Below are 21,944 nucleotides of genomic sequence, written 5' to 3'. Positions count from 1 at the left end.
TTTATATCTACTAACGAATAAATTACCTATGTTTTGAACAAATCAAACCTAAACTTATGGTGTGATATGTAAATAGTTGCTTACATTTATACGTATGCCATCATCCTTTCTTTATGATGGAAATTTCTTTTGATTATATTTAGGGGTGGCAATTTGCGATACGACCTGAAAAAATGATATGAACCTAGCACGATATATATTGATTCGGATTGAGGTTTTGCGGGGTCGGGTCAGAATCGAGTCGAATGCGACGAACCCGAAAAGAAAATGGGTCTTATTCGGGTCAAACCGTGGGTGATCCGATACGACCCCCCGATCACCTGTTTATGAATTAAAAATTATTTTACCTAACTAAACTACGTTATTCTTTTTGTTTCAAAGGCATTAATCACTTAATCCTAAATGAATTTATTTAACTTATTTGAAGTTGAAATTATTATATTTAGAAAAATAATTTATTATATTATTTTTTACTTTTATACTGCTTTTATTTATTTTATATTTGGTTTGTAACAAAACACTTTTACGATGTTTTTAATTTATTTTTTATTTGGTTTGGGATTATTTATTTAAATTTTTATTACTTGATTATGTAATTAGTCTTGTGTGAATTACAAATTACAGTGGTAAATTAATAAATTAAAATTAAGTTTTGGGTCATTCGGGTCGTCCCGCCAACCCGACAACCTGGAATTTTCAGATTCGGGTCAGATATCCTGACCCGTTTCGGGTTGGGGGGTCAAGTTCGGGTCAACCAGTTTTCTTTTATACCTGGGTCTCAACCCGACCTGTCACTCCGATTTGTACCCGATTGCCACCCCTAATTATATTGTCAAAAAAATAACATATTTTACAAATTATTCCAATTTATTTAGAAAATGTTACTAATTTCATTAGAAATTATGAAATGTAATCATGGTTTATTAATTTTTTACTAAATATAAATACAACATACAAAAGGAAAATATATTTGACTTTGTTTTACTTTGATCAGAAAAACTTGTGGTACAAATAACGAAATAGTGACAAGGGTGCAAATTTCAAATCAACAACCAACGTACACTTAATTACACTAATTTTTTAGTTGACCAAACTAATATATGCCATAAAGTAACTAGATTTTAGCATTTATAAATTGGCAATTTTAGCAGTTTATATACCATTCACCTATAAAAATTATGATTATTATAAAATGACATTTTATAATAATTTACATACTATTTGCCAATTAAAAGTAAGTTTGATAAAAAAAATATATGCATATAAATCCATATTGTAAATGATACAAAATATATTTGAATCTCACGAAACTTAATCTATGGGTAAATTTACTATAGTTTTCAAAGATTATGCCACATTAGTACAAATTTAACTTTTATGCTTGTGACCTAGAAAATAAATTTATTAGAACACATAACCTTTGTAAATGATACATACATTTATTAAAATGCTTAAAACACATAACATTGATGAGTGATACATACAATCATATATTATACATTTACGTTACCAACAATTACTAACTATAATATTAAGTTTCAATCATTAATAAAAAAATCTTAGCATTATTTTAAATAAACTTTCTAATACTTGTTTCATATAAGTTTCGTTAAGTAAAATAGTAAATTTATGCCACAAACTAGTAAGTCTTGATGATTAACCAAATTTACTATTCTATCAACAGGATTTACTATTAATCCGTGAAAACTTACTATTACTTGAACTAAACTTACTCTCCAAGAAGAAAGTTTCGAATATAGAGTAGTAATTTATTTTTTTTTTTAAAAGTAACTTTCATTTTTATTTCAATTTACTTTTTAAGACATAAATAGGATAACAGATTTCGTTCCCAAACTTGCCTTTTAGAGAGTAAGTTTAATTCAAGTAATAGTAAGCTTTTATACATAAATAGTAACTCTTACTAATAACATGGTAAATTGATTAATAATCCAAACTTACTGATTTATGGGACACATGTGCTATTTTATTTTAAAACATATTTCAAACTAGTATTAGGAAGTTTATTTGAAATAATGATAAGATGTTTTATTAATAATTAATTCTTAGTACCTTAGTTAGTAAGTACTCATAATATACCTGTATAATACCTGATTATAGGTATAATTTTAAAAAAATATTTATATATTTTAAAATACTATGAAAAATAGTTTGACTTTTCACATAATCTTGTAAAATATGAAATAAAATTTTGTCGTATTATAAGCTTTTAATCATTTTCAATTTTTGAAAGGTTTGAAAGTTCGAATAACAATAACAACAAATCTTACTAGTTATATATAGAATATTACTTGTTTATATATCAAAATTTTTATAATTTAACACCTATGAATATAATAAGATGATAAAGTTTTAATAAATTTACATCTGAGACACAAGAAATAATAAGAGTAAAAGCCTAAACAAAATGAGAAATAATATAATAATAAAAATGACAAAATTAGTATAACAATTAATATAAGAAAATCAATATGATCTTGATTTTTTTCCTTGGGAGATTGTTCATAAGAATGGGATCCAATAATTATAAATGAAAATCACATGCATGTATAATCTATTGTATAATTTAAATTAAATTTAGTTCACCTATAAAATGGTCCTAAAATAATTAGTACACTATGATAAATGTTATTTTAACACAAAAATTTTTTTTAACTAAAAGTCTGAAATATCCATGACATATGTATGAGAGATATTTTACCATATTTGTATCTCACATCTAATCATGAAAGTTAATTTGAGAAAAACTATTTTTGACAATAGAATTATTTTGAATTTAACCAACAAGTTGAGATTTTTTAAACAATAAAAGTGAAATATTTTGGGAACTTAGTTGTTTATTTTCCCGTAATAAAAAATTTAACATATGACAAATTATTCTTACATATTTTATAAGGTCATATGCAAAAAAAAAAGTTTTCATAGTATATTTAAAATGCTTCAAACATATAACATTTATAAATGATACGTACAATTGTAAGTTTCTTTAAGTAAAATAGTAAATTTATGCCACAAACTATTAAGTTTTGATGATTAACCAAATTTACTATTCTATCAACAATATTTACTATTAATCTATAAAAACTTACTATTACTTGAACTAAACTTACCCTCCAAAAACTAAGTTTCAGATATAGAGTGATATTTTACTTCATAAAAAACAAAGTTAGTTTCATATTTATTCAAGTTTACTTTTTGAGACATAAAAGTTACTAATATATCGAGTTAACTTACTATTTTTTTTGCAAAACTTACTAACCAGCATTTTAGGTACTATTTCATTTAGATGACCAGTACAACAGGTCATCAAATGGTCGCTAAAAGTATTTTTACCTGTTATATCAGGTAAAAATAGTTCCGTTACCATAACTATCGTTACTTCAGACTTTTCCTATGTACATTAACATAGTAAGTTGAATATAAATTAGGAAGTCATCTACGGAATTTAAAAATACGATATGCTTAAATGATAGACACAAATACAAATACGCGAACTCTTAAAAATCAGAAATTGGATCATCTTTTTATTTGTGTCTATTGTATTAATTGCATGCTAGTTAGAGTGGGATTTTTGACAAATTAAGTGTGCTGAAGTGGATATTAGATATAAAAAAAATGAATAACCAACCGAGAAGGAAAAAAGGAGGTGTTATTTCTACCACCAAAGACTTTAAGTGTTGGTGAGGTGGGAGGTCAAGGGTTCAAATCTTACCTCCCATCAATATATCACTATACGTGATTTCTTCTTAATCTATAATACGTAATGCCCCGTCTCGTCCGATGATGATTTAATCCCTGTCGGTTTCTCTAGATCCCATTGAACCTCTCCCTCCCTAGTATAAGTTAGAGTAGGAGTAGGAGTAGAAGTAGGTTAGACTAAATGTTAACGTCTAATAATAATAATAAAAAAAAAAAGATCTGAATGCCAATTCGCCAGTATCTCCGGGTCTGCTTGCACGTTTATGCCAGTACGTGGTGGAAAACTAAAGATAATACTGGATAGTGCCTAGAAACTAAAGATTTGTGTATCCTTGGAACTCGCAGTCTAACAGATTTCTAAAATAGATCGTTATATTTTTAACAGTTATAATATTCTTCGTGCAAATTGCATACATGTTACGAAACCTCGAGCTTTTCCAGCTGACTGCCAGCAAAAACAAATCATGTTGATTTCACTTTCAATCCTACCAATCTCATTATTCCTATTTTTTATTATTGTCATTTTTCGTCTCTATTTTCTACTTCTCTTCTGTTTTCTGTTTTCTGTTTTCTTTCTTCTTTTCGAGCCATACAACTCCTTAAAGAAGTCTAACGTGAATACACAACCAACTAAAATTTGTAAATACAATCACTGGTGAATTGTTAGTAGTTCAGTACTTGTATATCAAATCTCAAACGTAAACAAAGGTCACCCTCCATTTTATTTCTAATTGTACAATTATTACAAGATTTTTATGACATCTGGAGTATTATTAAATAATACTTGTTAACATACCACTACATGGTCGAAAATTAAAAATGGTACAGGATAGTGCCTAGAAATTAAAGATTTGTGTTTCTTTGGAATTCGAAGTCAACAGATTCCAAAAATGGATCTTATATTTCTTAACAGTTATAATATTCTTCGAGCAAAATGCACACAAGTTACAGCTTAAACTTGAGGTTTTCCAGCCGATTACCAGCAAAACTTCTCGTCCTATAAAATGAATAGCATTTAAAACTGAAGAAAATCTTAGATGAAAGGGATAATTTCATAAACCTTCCTTGAGATTTTTAACAATTTCACTTAGTTCCCTTGAGATTTTAAAAATTACACATACCTCCCTTGAATTTACCATTTTGGTAACAAAAACTATTCGATTGTCAAAATTTTGAATGAATAACCCAAATTGCTCTTGTGAAATTGTGAAGTTCATTTTACCTTGTTATAAAATTTGATAAAAAAATAAGGAATATGCACAAAATCTCAAACCCACTTTCAACCTTTATCTCTACTATTTTAAACCTTTCATATACCTACATCTCAAATCAGTACCACTATCATCATGATCACCACTACCATCAGTCCCTAAATTCTAAATGTCAATCTAAGTTACAAAAGAAAAAAATTAGTACTATTAAATTTAAAAAATTTCACTAACTATATTAATATAACATCCCATCCCTCAAATATTGGAGTACCAATACATGCGCTGTTGTATTTAAATCTTCAACTTACATCTTTTTCTATTCATCTTTAGATCTTTCAAGCCAAACTAAAATTAATTTGTAATATGTTAGAATTATGTTTAGGACATAATTAGTTATTCTATAAGTAAACCTTGTTTTTGTTTCCATTAAATATTTAATTTGTGGTACACTCCTATGCACAAGATTCGGAGCGTATTATTTAATTACATGAAAAATATTAATACATTAAGATTATTATGGTCATTTTATAGGGTCAAGAGAGGTAAGTGTAATATTGAAAACCTCAAGGGTACTAGATGAAAGTGTCAGAAACCTCGAGGGAGATTTCTGAAATTTTCTCTAGATGAAAACAAGTTTAAGATTTGTATCTCTTCGGAGTACTAAGTAGCGAAAATTCTACTTAGATCAGTACATATAATATTCTTCATACAAATTGTACAAGCTTGCTAATAATAATAGCCAACAATATACGGTACAAAAAAATAAATTACTTCAGATAAGTCAAGCCAGACTTTTGCTATTCCAACATGCTAATAATAGTAATATTAATATATGGTACAAAAATATATTACTTCAGACGTAATCAAACTTATACTAAATAATAGTTAATAACATTATTTTAGTCCCTAATCTTTAAATGTCACTTCAATCGAGTCATTAAAACACTTTGCCCGAAGACTCTTTTTCTAAACTGTCATTAATTTTTTTATTAACACCAAATAAACTTGTAAAAGTAAATGACTTGGAAAACTACAATAACACATAATGATTAAGCAATTACACATAACAATTCTAAAACGATAACTTAGAAACGAATAATAAGTTACAATTAGTTTCAAAATGATAGTAGCATTTTTTGCTCAAACTAGCGCTTGTTACCACTGAATAGGATCCAAATCTACAGTAGGCTACCAAAGTTGTACCAGCAATCCCCCCAAAAAAAAAAAAATAATGCACCTCATAACTTTTTTGTTTTGTTTTTTTTTAAATGCTGCCGTTACTCCCTCTCAACAAAACCCCTGCCGGGAAGCTAGTATAACGTTCATTTGAGAAACAATTTTGGTAACAGTTCCAAGTGAAAAAATGTGCCTGATGAAAAATAAAGCCTCATGCTTGCATCTAAATTCAATACATCTTAAAAGTTGAAAATAACTGCAGCTAGCTTCCTGATTTTCCACAGAGAAGTGTTCTTGAAAGAGTGATGGCATTGCTATATGAGGGCTTCATCCCACTGAATTGCATCTTAAAGAGTTGGAGGGGAGGAAGGAGGAGAGAGGAAGGGAGGGGAGGGAGAGGAAGAGGGAAGAGGAGGGGGGAGAAAGGAGGGGAAGGGTGAGGGTGAGGAACGAGGGAGGAGGAGGGGTGGAGAGGGTGGCAGCAGTAGAGGAGAGAGGAGGTGAGGAGGGTGGTGGTGTGTGATGGATGGTGATGGAAATTAATAAATTTGGGAAAAAAAATCCAATAAAATCACAATAGAATACATCTCCAAAAAACACATAATCTATACGACCCATTTACAATGGAAAATTTTCAAATATAATACTATAGTGTAATTTTTTGAAAACACCACCAAAACACCTAATCTATATGACCCATCTACAGTAGAAAATTTTTCAAATAAATACTACACTATAATTTTTCAAAAACACCTAATCCATACAATTCTTCTATAGTTTTTTAAATACAACACAATAGTGTATTTTTCAAAGTACCATTAAAAACACCTAATCAATATGATTTATCTATAGTGGAAAGTTTTCAAAAACAACACTATAGTGTAATTTTTCAAAATACCATTAAAAATACCTAATCCATGCGAACCATAGAATATCAAGGCTAGAAAATTCAACTGTACCTACAGATGAAACTAGAAATATACTTTAAGGGGCAAAGAAAACTTTGACGTATCTAAACTTAAGTATGTAACATAACACATTTTCAAGTTTTGGTTGAGGCAAGAGTTTAAAATTATATTAACTGTTTAAATTTGAGGACAGTTTAAACCCCTCCTCACTGCCCTCTACTTCTTTCGATGAATACATCTGTTAGTCATCATTTGTAAATTAAAAAACATAATTAGCCAGCCTCTTATATGTTGATACATTTTTTCAACATTTTTTAAATCTTGACTCTTGCACAAAAAAGCTACTCAATTTTCACAAAACAGTAATATTGGCATCCAAATTCAAGATGGAAAAGAATTTTCAGAGTCTTAATGCAAAAACGTTCTACCATGTCCTTAAGATTTTTCTTTTTTTTTTTTTAATGCAAAAACGTTAACTTTGGCTTGGAATGAGGTAATTTCCCTTTCTCCTTAATCTTTTCAAAAAAAAAAAAAAAGAAACTAAGAGAAGAATTATATACTTTCCTCTAGAAATTTGAATGTTAAAAGTATATACTTCCACCAAAAGTAATAGAAAAGGAAAAACTTCTACCAAAAAAAAGAGAAAATGAAAAGAACAAGAAACTATGTTTGACAATATCTTGAGCATTATAACAGAAAATTTAGTGTTTGAGGATCATATATATCGAACTTTTCAAACAGAAAACATTAAATGGTCATTTGGCAGAGTTTTGAAACCGAAAGAAATCTTGAAAAAAAACTATTTTATTCTACAAATATGTGTTGACCTAATCTTCTTGTATCGAAGCTTCCCATGTATTCACGGATCACGAGAATGGTTTTGCATGTGCCTGAACCTGAACGTGCATTAATGAATACCAAAAAACTATGGTTCATAACAAATTCAAATCCAATGAAATTCCATCCTAGAAGGAAACTCACTCCTTCTTCCCTATGTATATAGCTTATGCTCGTCTAGCAATTTGCAACCCTAAAACAAGCCATGGAATTCCTGGGGCATCTCCTTCTTGCTGCACTTCTAATTAGTTTTAATTTGCTTGCAGCAAATGCCCAACACCGTGGAGTATTTCCAAGTGCTCGTGCCTTCAATAAAATTGATCGTAGTGCTGTCCCCTTATCTCCAAGCTTTGGTATAGATGTACTCAACCGGAGCAGTTTTCCCAAAGGGTTCATCTTTGGGGCTGCATCTTCTGCTTATCAGGTTCGCGATCTATTTATATGTAGTATACATGTAGTTTAGGTGCTCTTTTTTTTTTTTCGAAACGATATTAGTAATATATTGATCATCAACTAAACTTTATACTTGGAGCAAAGGCTGATAAGTGAATATTTAACGTACATTTTGTACAAATTTGGCATGAATTTTTGGTATGTTTTGAGAAAATTAAAGCCATATTTGGACTTTTTTGGTGATAATTGCTTAAATATTGTTTAAAGGTTCAAAACTTGATAAATGAGTGGATTAATGCGTTAATTTGGTGAAATTGTGAAGGTTATTGATGTATGAAATTCATGCACAAGCTGAAAGAAATGTAAGGGTTATCCAGAGGACAAAGTACACAAGAAATTGGGAGCAGAAATGTAGAAAATGGGAAGAAGTGAAAAACTGGAAAATTGCTCAACACGGATCCGAGCACGGATCCGTGTGTACAAGAGGGATCCGAGCCCTCGTCTGTACTTCTGGCGGAGTGTATCCGAGGTCAGAACGATCCGACCTCGGATCCATCATGGGAAGTCCTCGGATCCACTGATCCGAGCTCGGATTAATTTTCAGCCCTCGGATCAGAGGCTCGGATCTGTCTCTCTCCTCAGCAAGTGGAGTGTATCCGAGGTCAGGACGATCCGACCTCGGATCCATCATGGGAAGTCCTCGGATCCACTGATCCGAGCTCGGATTAATTTTCAGCCCTCGGATCAGAGGCTCGGATCTGTCTCTCTCCTCAGCAAGTGGCACAGCTGTTTTTCTTTACCTTTCTCACAACTTTTCCAGCTATTTTGAGGGCCAGAAATCGGTGGCACATGCTTCTGCAACAAAAGAGAAGACCAAATGAGTGTAGAAAAGAAAGAAACATCATATCTTTGACTTCTTTTTACAAAATCTGAGTGGAAGAAATTATGAAGGAAAAAGAATAGACTTTCTACCACCTTTTATGCAGAAACACAGAGGAGAAGCAAAAAAAAAAGAGAGGTAGCTAGTTTTCCTTCTTGTAACAAATTTTCTCTCTAGCTAAGAGTTCTTAGAGAAGCATTTTGGAGTTTCACTTGTAACCATCTTGTACAAGAACATAGCAGGAATTGGAGAGCTTTACCTTCAATTTGCTAAGCTTTCTTTTACCTTTCTTATACTTGTACTTCATGATGTTTTGCATTAATAAACTTGTGAGTTTGATTGTTAAATCATTCATGAGTAGCTAATTTTCTTTATCTAGGGAGTAGATGAAACTTATGGCTAAATAATATGAATTGAAGGTGATGTACACTTGTTAGATCTTTTATTAACTTGTCTACTTGTGTAGCTGTGATTACTTGTTGTTGATTGATCACCAATAGCTTGTTATTAGTTGTTATTGTTCAATGAGGATTGGTAATAACAATGGAAACACATGAGTAGAGCTTGAGTTGTATGTTCATGAAAATAGAGATACACTTAGGTGGATTATTTAGCATTTCATGAAATAAAACAGAGTAGTAGTAGTATTTCACCATGAAAATAGGGAAATCTATATTGCTCTAGGCAATTTCATCATGAAAATGAGACTTGGTAATTTTGGAAATGAATCTCTGGTTAAACAAGAATAATAGCAAGAAGTAAATCCATTAATTTGTGTTGTTTATTGCCATAAGTGGAATCTACATCCCTAGAATCTTCCTTAAGTGAAATTTCGCTATTTGCATTCAGCATTTGTTGAACTAGATTTGTAGATCAGGTTTGTAGATTACAGCATTATATTTTCTCTGCTCAATTTAATTGTAAATCTAAATAATAGAGAAAACAAGGGCTTAGTAATTGTTTAAATTGCTCCTCGTGGGATCGACCCGATACACATCTTGTACTACAATTGCGACCTGTATACTTGCAGTCCAACGGGTGTAAATTCGGAATTAAACTTGCATTGATAGTAAAAACCACCGTCAAGTTTTTGGCGCCGTTGCCGGGGAGCGGCAATATTAGGGCTTAATCATCTCTATTAATTTAGATATTTTCATTGTTTTTATTCAAGTTGTTGAATTAAAACTGCAAAATTTCTCTTGTTTTTATTTGTAGTGTATGCACCGGGCGTCTCGAGAAGTTGTACTTTTCGATCCAGAAATTGAGAGGACACTACATAGACAAAGGAGGAACACATTACAACAAGAGGAACAGGGGATTTGGCAACCAATAAAGGAAATCTTAATAGAGCTTCCATTTGAAGAAGAAATGGCAGAAAACGAAGCAAACAGGCGAGTTCTACGAGATTTTGCTGTACCGGGAACACAAGGATCTCAAACGAGCATAGCAAGGCCTTCGGTAAATGCTAATAATTTTGAGATTAAACCATCACTTATCTAAATGGTTCAACAGTCTCAATTTGGAGGTAATGCAGTAGAAGATCCTAATACACACTTAGCTACATTCTTGGAAATTTGTGATACAATTAAAATGAATGGAGTTAGTGATGATGCTATAAGGCTAAGATTGTTCCCATTTTCATTGAGAGATAAGGCCAAACTTTGGCTACATTCTCATGCTCCTAATACTTTCACCGGATGGGATGATTTATCAAGAGCATTCTTGAATAAGTATTTTCCACCAGGTAAGACTGCTAAACTCAGAATGGATATCACTAGTTTTAGCCAATTGGAAGGTGAATCATTATATGAGGCATGGGAAAGGTTTAGAGATTTGCTTCGGAAATGTCCACATCATGGACTGCCGGAGTGGTTAATCATACAAACCTTCTATAATGGTTTAGTTTTTTCTACTAAAACTATGATCGATGCAGCTGCAGGTGGAGCTTTAATGGGTAAACTACCAATGGGCCAATGAGAGAGGTAATACAAGACGTCACGCAGGTATGATAGAAATGGACACTCTCAATATGCTGAGTGCTCAAATGAATAATATGATGAAGTTGCTAAGTAGACAAGGTGGAGTTGGTCCAAGTTCATCTAATGCACATGTAGCGTGTTGTTCTATATGTGGAGGTGAACATGATACTAATGAGTGTGTTGATTCTGAGCAGGTACAATTCGTTAATAATTACAATCGTAATGCTCAAAACAACCCCTACTCGAATACTTACAACCCAGGGTGGAGAAATCATCCAAACTTTGGATGGAAGGACCAAGGAAATCAACCAAGGCCAACCAATCCACCGGGGTTCCAATCAAGGCAACCACAAGCTGAAACTAAACCGGGTTGGGAGATTGCAGTAGAAAAACTTGCTAAAGTTACCTCGGACAGATTTGAACGAGTAGAAGGGAGACTGGATCAACTCACTACAATGTACAGGAATGTAGAGGTCCAAATTGGTCAAATTGTTAGTTCTTTGAATAATCGAAATCAAGGAGAATTACCTAGCTAAACAGAGGTCAATCCTAAGGAGCATGTGAAAGCCATTACTCTTCGTAGTGGTAGACAATTAGAAGATCCTCCAGTGGTGGAAGTTGAGAAAGATGAGAATGAAAAACAAGAAGAAAAGCAGAGGAACCAAGAGGCGATTGTGGAGGAAAATAGTTGGGAGAATCCAAGAGAAAAGCAACCATCATTTTCCACTACCATTCCAATACCTCCTGCGATTCCATTTCCACAAAGATTAAAGCAAAATAAGTTTGATAAAGAGTTTGAAAAATTTGTTAAACTGTTCAAACAATTGCACATTAACATTCCTTTTGCCGATGCTATTTTGCAGATTCCGTCTTATGCAAAATTTCTCAAGGAAATCATGACTAGAAAAAGAAAGTTGGAAGACTGTGAAACAATAGCATTAACGGAGGAATGTAGTGCAATTATTCAAAATAAGCTACCACCGAAGTTGAAGGATCCGGGGAGTTTTTCTATACCTTGCACCATAGGTAACATTGATTTTTCTAAGGCATTGTGTGATCTTGGTGCTAGTATATCATTAATACCTCTAACGGTGGCTAGACAATTGGGTTTGAAGGAGCTTAAAAGCACTAATATTACTTTGCAACTAGCGGACAGATCTATCAGATATCCACTTGGAGTGTTGGAAAATGTTTTGATAAAAGTTCAAAAATTTATCATTCCAGTGGATTTTGTGGTATTAGATATGGAAGAAGATGTATCTATACCAATTATTCTTGGTAGACCATTTCTAGCTACTGCAGGTACTATTATTGATGTCAAAAATGGCAAGCTGAAGTTTCAAGTAGATGAAGAAGAGGTAGAGTTTAATTTGCATGAAATAAAAAAATACCCTTCTTTTACCGATCATGCTTATTCTATTGGCACAATTGATAAACTAACTCAAGAGATGAGTCAAGTCAACTTTGACTTAGATCCTCTTGAGTATTGTTTGATGAGTGTAGGTAAGCAAGAATATGTTTGTGAAGAAATTGAAGAATTGGCCAAGTATTTGGATTTTCAAGCACCTTATAAAAGGGGTAATTTTATGAAAGTCTTGGCCAAGGAAAAGGGTTTTCACAACCTTCAGAAATTGAACCTCCAAAGTTAGAGCTCAAGCCACTTCCAACTCATCTAAGGTATGAATTTCTTGGAGAAAATAGCACTTTACCTGTAATTGTTAGTGCTGACCTAGATGATGAGCAGTGTGCAAAGTTGTTAAGAGTTCTAAGAAGGCGTAAGAAAGCAATTGGATGGACAATTTCAGACATTAAAGGTATAAGTCCTTCTATATGTATGTATCGAATTTTATTGGAGAACGGTTGCAAACCAGTGGTGGAAACACAAAGAAGACTGAATCCAAACATGAAAGAGGTGGTAAGAAATGAAATTCTTAAGTGGCTTGACGCAGGTATAGTTTTTCCTATCTCCGATAGTGTTTGGATTAGTCCAATTCATGTGGTACCAAAGAAAGGTGGAATGACTACAATCATGGGTAAAAATGATGAATTAATTCCATCTAGACTTGTGGTAGGATGGATAGTGTGTATTGATTATCGTAAGTTAAATACGGTAACAAGAAAAGATCATTTTCCCTTACCATTTCTTGATCAATTATTGGAGCGAATAGCTGGATATGAATTTTACTGTTTTCTTGATGGTTTTTCAGGATATAATCAAATAGCTATAGCTCCAGAGGATCAAGAGAAGACCACATTTACATGTCCTTATGGCACTTTTGCCTTTAGAAGAATGCCATTCGGTTTATGCAATGCTCCTGCAACTTTTCAACGATGCATGATGGCTATTTTTTCTGATTATATTGAGAAAATTATGGAGATATTTATGGATGATTTTTCTGTGTATGGTTGACGGGTTTTTACTTTAAGTGCAAGTTTAATTCCGAATTTACACCCGTTGGACTGCAAGTATACAGGTTGCAATTGTAGTACGAGATGTGTATCGGGTCGATCCCACGAGGAGCAATTAAAAACAATTATTAGATACTAATTTACTCTATTATTTAGACTTACAATTAATTTGAGCAGAAACTTCAGAATTTAATTCAACTACAAGAGTTCTTAACTAGAAAATTGCAATATCTCAAGGGGAGTAGAATTCACTAACTATTAAGATCTAGGGATGTAGATTCCACTTATGACACAAAAGATCTAAAATGAATTAATTCAACACTTGTTACTGCTCTTGTTTAACCAATGATTCATTTCCAGAAATACCAAAATCACATTCTCATGATAATAATGGGTTAAAACAGATTAGTTTGTCCTAATCTCTTGGTAAATACTAAATCTGTTCTTATTCACACATGAAATGCAGATTTCATCCACTTGAATGTATTTCTATTCTCATGAATATACAACTCAAGTTCTACTTGTGTCATTCCATTATTTTTACCATTTCTCAATGAGTAAAAACAACTATAAACCTGTTATTGGTGATCAAACAACAACAAGTAATCAAGCATACACAAGTAGACAAGTTAATACAACATATAACAAGAATGAATAACAATCAATTCATATCATTTGGCCATAAGCTTCATCTACTCCCTAGATAAAGAAAATTAGCTACTCATGAATGATAAAACACTCATAACTTCATTAATGTAAATCATCATCAATTACAAATACAAGAGGAGTAAAGAAAGCCTTAGCCAAGATATGGTGAAGCCTTCAAAAATCTTCTTTGTTCTTCAACTTAGATGATTACACAATGAGATCCCAATTTTTCTTGCAATTCCTAGGTAGAGAGAATATGTTTTTCTGTAAGAAGCTAGCTACGTCTAGATGTCCAGACCTCTCCCTCTATCTCTGCATAAAAAACACTCAAAGGCTTATTTTTCCAAGTCAAATTCCAACTTTTGATTCCCCAAATCTAACTTTGTTATAATTGTCAATAACCAATGTTTTTGACTTGAAAATAAGCCACTTTTCTTGCCCTTTTGTCTTCTGAAGCATGTGCACCGAATTCCCTTGCATCTTATAGCTGGAAAGTGGTATGAACAAGAGAGAATTGGCTGAGTCAAATTGCAGAATTTCGGCTATAAAACGCGCCTACACAAAACGCGGCATAAACTCGCGTTTTGTCTACTCGCGTTTTCACTCTAGCCTTATTTCAACTGCAATTTTCTCCATGATAAAGGCCAAACTAGCTTTTGTGCAAAACACAAAAGTTGTAGCCCTTTGCGTTAGCTTTCCAATGCTTCAAGAATCATCCAAATCGGAGCTTTGTAACCTGAGATATGATCGAAATACTGAAGAGTGTCAAAACTGTCTTGAAGTGCAATTCTTCATTTGAACGTTTTTCACTTCATTTTTCTTTTCACCACTTAATTTCATCACCAAATCTCTATTTTTCACCTCATTTGCCATCCTTTGGTGATTGAGTCATCATTCCTGCATAAAAATGAAGGTTTTATCATTAAAATCACTAAAAATGCAATATTATCCACTTTTACCAAAAATATATAATTTTACCAAAAACCTCTTTATTTTAATTATAAAACTAAATAATCAACTCAAAATTAACTAATAAAATGCACTTAAAAATACGTAAAATAAACTCTTATCAAATACCCCCACACTTGAATCATTGCTTGTCCTCAAGCAATATAAAATTCTAACCATCAATGATCCAAAAAAAATTGAAAATAAACATATGTAGTATTTCAACTCCATTTTCTTGAATCAAGGTAAATAACCCTTATGTGATCTTTCCATTAAATTCAAGTACTCATAATATCAAGCAAAGAAGAGCCAAATATACCATAATTTTTACCAATTCAACTCAACTTCTTATTTTTATCCAATTTCGCAAGCAAGCAACTCCTATAGTCAATAAAGATGCTAACTAATCTCAGGATCAACTTCTTATTTTTCTTTTAAAGAGGGATTTATCTTACTCTTTTTTTTTTCATGTATATATTTTAAGGGTTAAATATTACTTAAGTTGTGAAAAATGCCTTTTGACGCGAAGATCGACATTTTTAGATGAAGATCCCCGGTTACTCAACATTTCACATACTCAAGTTGCTTTTCGTACTCTTAATTTAAGTACCGTTTTACGCGAAAGTCGACATTTGTAGATGAAGACTCCCGGTTACTAAGTACAAAAACTATTAGAGTAGAATAACCCTTTTTTTATATATATATATATAATAAAATTCCCTCTAAGAATAATCATGAGAAAAGTATGACACTTATTGACCATATTAATTTCTTATCTTATAAAATCAGATAAAAAGAAGAATTTTCATCAAATATGCAAAAATATAGGCATAAGTTTCTCCACTTTACTAGATATACTTTCCTATAGATAAAAATTATAATCACTTAAAAATCATTTCCAAATTTCATGAGAAAAGAAGTTTCAAAACCACATATATTTATTTCAAAAGGATAAGTGACAAAATTTTATTTATTTATTATGGTTAATAACATATATATGTATAAGGTTTTGTAAAAATTTTGACAGAATCTCCCCTTAAAAGTGGACTAAAACTCCCTGCCAGCAACCACAAGAAACATAATTTAAGCACAAGAATTATATCAAACACAACTAAAACCACAAGTATCACACATATTTCTCCCCCCCACACTTAAATTACACATTGTCCTCAATGTGTAGGGAAGGAAATAAACAAAAGTAGAAAAGAAAAGAAAGAAGTACTCCCCAAGTCAATGGCTGAGATCCGTATCAGCCACTAATCACGGACCACTGTCAAAATACAAGTACCTACCACATAGAAAACAGAAAAAATGAAATGAAGTTAACATCTTAAACTCCACAAATTAAGATAATTAGGCAAGCAATTCCAGCAACTAAAGATAGCTTCTGCAGTGTGCCAAGTCAGTCATCCCCCTCGGCATCATCGTCATCCTCTGCATCACGATTGGGCGGTGGATGAATGCCCAAATGATCTTCAATTCGGCTTAGACGATTATGGAGTAAAAATGAAGATTTGTGAGTTGGGTAGAAGAGAAGAAGAAAAACGCGGCTGGAAAAATGGAAAAGTGAAGAAATGTTCGGGAAATCGCGTTTTTGAAGCAGAAAAATGAACCGAAAACGCGACTAAAAACGCGGCTTCAACGCGCGTTTTTAAAGCCGCGTTTTCTGCACAAATCTCGCAGAATTGAAAACGCGGTTACGTATGAAAACGCGACTTTAAGTCGCGTTTATCTGTGTCGCGTTTTCCAGTTTTGCTCAGGCGAGAAAACGCGACTTCCTCCAAAACGCGACTTCAAATCGCGTTTTAAAGGCGCGTTTTCTGTTCTGCAGGCGCAGAATTGAAAACGCGATTCTGAGAAACGCGACTTGTAGTCGCGTTTTCGTGGAAAACGCGTTTTCTGCTTCGATTTTTAGCAGAATTTCAACTTTTGAAAAATTACAAAAGGTACCCCAATGACTCAAAATGCATCATAGATCATTCGTTTGCCAATTTTAAAGACTGGAACAAATGTAAAACATTAAAAACATGCATTTTACCCCTTTATAATGAATCAAAAACACCTTTAACGCAAATCGAGGGGTTGAGTTGTTTGATCAAAGTTCGCCTTTTTTGTACTCAATTGGTCCTCCTTGCCTTCAATTGCCAACCCTACATTACAAAAACAACAATTTAGCTAAAACATTGATTCAAACCACAAAATCACACCAAGTTAACAAATATAACCTAAATATTGGGTTGCCTCTCAATTAGCGCTTTTGTTTATAGTCGTTGGCTCGACTGAAAAAGTTGAATCACTTTAGAGCATTTAGAGAGAGATTTTCTCCCCATGGGTCGAAACTCCCGAGCCAATCCACCATGTGGTGAACCATGCATTGATCTTCATAGTCCAATTTCCTCAAATGCCAAGGAGGAATATTAGACTTGTCATAGAGAGGCTCAACTTCACCTTGGAGTGGATTTTGCTTGTCTTTTCTGAATTGGCACAACTTTTCACCATTTTCTTCATGGAATGGAGAATTTATTAAGCCAACTTCCATCCTTATCTTCTCCTCCTTTGTTCCTACACCATGAAAGTTAGTACCAAGGACATTTATAAATTTAACTTCTTCGGTCCTTTCTTGGTTAACCTTTTCATCATATGGCATATTAGACACAAGAGCAGTTGGCTCTATACTTCCTTCTTTATTATCCAAATTGAATTCCAATTCCTCACCATTAACCCGTAATATAAGCTTACCTTTTTCTACATCAATTATAGTTCGTGCAGTGGCTAAAAACGGTCGTCCTAGAATAATTGGCATTCTCACATCTTCTTCAATATCTAAGACAACAAAATCCACAGGTATTATAGATTGTCTTACCTTTATGAGCACATTTTCCAAAATACCCATGGGACGTGTGATTGACCGATCCGCCAATTGCAATGTAATATTGGTAGCTTTTAGCTCTTGAAGTCCCAATCTCCGGGCAACCGATAATGGCATAAGTGACACACTTGCACCTAAATAACATAAAGCATTAGAAAAATGCAATTGACCAATAGTGCAAGGAATAGAAAAACTTCCCGGATCTTTCAATTTAGGAGGGAGTTTATTCTTAATCAATGCACTACACTCTTCCGTTAATGCTATCATCTCATTATCTACAATTTTCCTCTTCTTTGACATGGTGTCTTTCAAGAAACGTGCATAAGAGGGAATCTGTGTTATAGCATCAATGAAAGGAATGTTAATGTGCAATTGTTTAAACATTTTGAAGAACTTTTCAAACTCCCGATCCTGTCCATCTTTCTTCAACCTGTGAGGAAAAGGTATCACATTAGAATTTAATTTGGGATGAAGTGCATCAATATCAATGATAACATGATCATTTTGACTTTCTTGCTCCCCTTCAATTGCTTGCTTCTTGTCTTTTTCACCACCTGAATTTTCAAAATCGAATCCCTCAACCGTTTTACCGCTTCTAAGAATGATTGCATTGACCTGCTCTCTCGGATTCACTTCGGTTTTACTTGGTAATTCACCAGGGTTTCTATTGTTGATCACATTGGCAATTTGACCAATTTGAACCTCCAAGTTTCTGTACATCCCAGCTAATTGGTCCAACCGCCCCTCAACTCACTCGAATCTATCCGAAGTCACCTTAGCAAGTTTTTCCACCGCGATCTCCCAACTTGGTTTAGTTTCAGCCTGTGGTTGCCTTGGTTGAAATCCCGGCGGATTGGTTGGCCTTTGTTGATTGCCTTGATCTTTCCATCCAAAGTTTGGATGATTTCTCCACCCCGGATTGTAAGTATTCGAATAGGGATTAGTTGGAGCATTTCAGTTGTAATTATTGACAAATTGTACCTGCTCAGAATCAACACACTCATTAATATCATGTTCACCTCCACAGAAAGAGCAACAAGCTACGTGTGCATTAGATGAACTTGGACCAACTCCACCTTGTCTACTTAGCAATTTCATCACATTATTCATTTGAGCACTCAGCATATTGAGAGTGTCCATTTCTATCATACCTGAGTGACGTCTCGTATTACCTCTTTCATTGGCCCATTGGTAGTTATTTGCGGCCATTTCTTCTATCAAATTCTGAGCTTCTTGGGGTGATTTACCCATTAAAGCTCCACCTGCGGCTGCATCAATAATAGTTTTAGTGGAGAAAGATAAACCATTATAAAAGGTTTGTATGATTAACCATTCCGGCAGTCCATGATGTGGACATTTCCGAAGCAAATCTCTAAACCTTTCACATGCCTCATATAATGATTCTCCCTCCAATTGACTAAAACTAGTGATATCCATTCTTAGCTTAGCAGTCTTACCAGGTGAAAAATACTTATTCAAAAATGCCCTTGATAAATCATCCCATGTGGTAAAAGTGTTAGGAGCATGAGAGTGTAACCACATTTTTGCCTTATCTCTTAATGAAAATGGGAACAACCGTAACCTTATAGCATCATCACTAACTCCATTCATTTTAATTGTATCACATATTTCTAATAATGTAGCTAAGTGTGAGTTAGGATCTTCTACAGCATTACCTCCAAATTGAGATTGTTGAACCATTTGGATAAGTGATGGCTTAATCTCAAAGTTGTTAGCATTTACCGTAGGCCTTGCTATGCTCGTTTGAGATCCTTGTGTTTCCGGTAGAGCAAAATCTCGTAGAACTCGCCTATTTGCTTCATTTTCAGCCATTTCTTCTTCAAATGATAGTTCTATCAAAATTTCCTCTATCGGTTGCCAAATCTCTTGCTCCTCCTGCTGTTGTGTGTGCCTCCTTTGTCTACGTAATGTCCTCTCAATTTCTGGATCGAAAGGTGCGACTTCTCGAGACTCCCGGTGCATACACTACAAACAGAAATAAGGGATATTATGCAACTTCAATGGTAAAAAAAACTGATTACAATATAAGATTAAATATAATCTAAAAAAAAAATAAAGCTATATCTAAATTAATAAAGATGATTAGGCTCTAATATTGCCGGTCCCCGGCAACGGCGCCAAAAACTTGACGGGTTTTTACTTTAAGTGCAAGTTTAATTCCGAATTTACACCCGTTGGACTGCAAGTATACAGGTCGCAATTGTAGTACGAGATGTGTATCGGGTCGATCCCACGAGGAGCAATTAAAAACAATTATTAGATACTAATTTACTCTATTATTTAGACTTACAATTAATTTGAGCAGAAACTTCAGAATTTAATTCAACTACAAGAGTTCTTAACTAGAAAATTGCAATATCTCAAGGGGAGTAGAATTCACTAACTATTAAGATCTAGGGATGTAGATTCCACTTATGACACAAAAGATCTAAAATGAATTAATTCAACACTTGTTACTGCTCTTGTTTAACCAATGATTCATTTCCAGAAATACCAAAATCACATTCTCATGATAATAATGGGTTAAAACAGATTAGTTTGTCCTAATCTCTTGGTAAATACTAAATCTGTTCTTATTCACACATGAAATGCAGATTTCATCCACTTGAATGTATTTCTATTCTCATGAATATACAACTCAAGTTCTACTTGTGTCATTCCATTATTTTTACCATTTCTCAATGAGTAAAAACAACTATAAACCTGTTATTGGTGATCAAACAACAACAAGTAATCAAGCATACACAAGTAGACAAGTTAATACAACATATAACAAGAATGAATAACAATCAATTCATATCATTTGGCCATAAGCTTCATCTACTCCCTAGATAAAGAAAATTAGCTACTCATGAATGATAAAACACTCATAACTTCATTAATGTAAATCATCATCAATTACAAATACAAGAGGAGTAAAGAAAGCCTTAGCCAAGATATGGTGAAGCCTTCAAAAATCTTCTTTGTTCTTCAACTTAGATGATTACACAATGAGATCCCAATTTTTCTTGCAATTCCTAGGTAGAGAGAATATGTTTTTCTGTAAGAAGCTAGCTACGTCTAGATGTCCAGACCTCTCCCTCTATCTCTGCATAAAAAACACTCAAAGGCTTATTTTTCCAAGTCAAATTCCAACTTTTGATTCCCCAAATCTAACTTTGTTATAATTGTCAATAACCAATGTTTTTGACTTGAAAATAAGCGACTTTTCTTGCCCTTTTGTCTTCTGAAGCATGTGCATCGAATTCCCTTGCATCTTATAGCTGGAAAGTGGTATGAACACGAGAGAATTGGCTGAGTCAAATTGCAGAATTTCGGCTATAAAACGCGCCTACACAAAACGCGGCATAAACTCGCGTTTTGTCTACTCGCGTTTTCACTCTAGCCTTATTTCAACTGCAATGTTCTCCATGATAAAGGCCAAACTAGCTTTTGTGCAAAACACAAAAGTTGTAGCCCTTTGAGTTAGCTTTCCAATGCTTCAAGAATCATCCAAATCGGAGCTTTGTAGCCTGAGATATGATCAAAATACTGAAGAGTGTCAAAACTGTCTTGAAGTGCAATTCTTCATTTGAACGTTTTTCACTTCATTTTTCTTTTCACCACTTAATTTCATCACCAAATCTCTATTTTTCACCTCATTTGCCATCCTTTGGTGATTGAGTCATCATTCCTGCATAAAAATGAAGGTTTTATCATTAAAATCACTACAAATGCAATATTATCCACTTTTACCAAAAATATATAATTTTACCAAAAACCTCTTTATTTTAATTATAAAACTAAATAATCAACTCAAAATTAACTAATAAAATGCACTTAAAAATACGTAAAATAAACTCTTATCAATGGTTCATCTTTTGATCATTGTCTTCATAATTTGGAATTGATTTTGCAGAGATGCGAGGAAACAAATCTTGTACTAAATTGGGAGAAATGCCATTTTAT

General features: G+C 33.2%; 2 non-coding genes across 2 annotated transcripts; one reads left to right on the top strand and one right to left on the bottom strand.

The window, feature by feature from the left end:
• Positions 1-10,877: 10,877 nt before the first annotated feature.
• Positions 10,878-10,984, bottom strand: LOC113719484 (small nucleolar RNA R71). The gene has a single exon (XR_003454902.1). It is a non-coding gene; the product is annotated as a small nucleolar RNA R71 (small nucleolar RNA).
• An 8,330-nt stretch (positions 10,985-19,314) lies between these two features.
• Positions 19,315-19,421, top strand: LOC113719641 (small nucleolar RNA R71). Its single transcript, XR_003454948.1, has one exon. It is a non-coding gene; the product is annotated as a small nucleolar RNA R71 (small nucleolar RNA).
• Positions 19,422-21,944: the final 2,523 nt, after the last annotated feature.

This window comes from Coffea arabica, chromosome 1e, assembly GCF_036785885.1.
Source record: "Coffea arabica cultivar ET-39 chromosome 1e, Coffea Arabica ET-39 HiFi, whole genome shotgun sequence".
Lineage (NCBI taxonomy): Eukaryota > Viridiplantae > Streptophyta > Magnoliopsida > Gentianales > Rubiaceae > Coffea > Coffea arabica.
The sequence above is the reverse complement of the archived record's forward strand: the minus strand, read 5'-3'. Positions and strand labels throughout refer to the sequence as shown.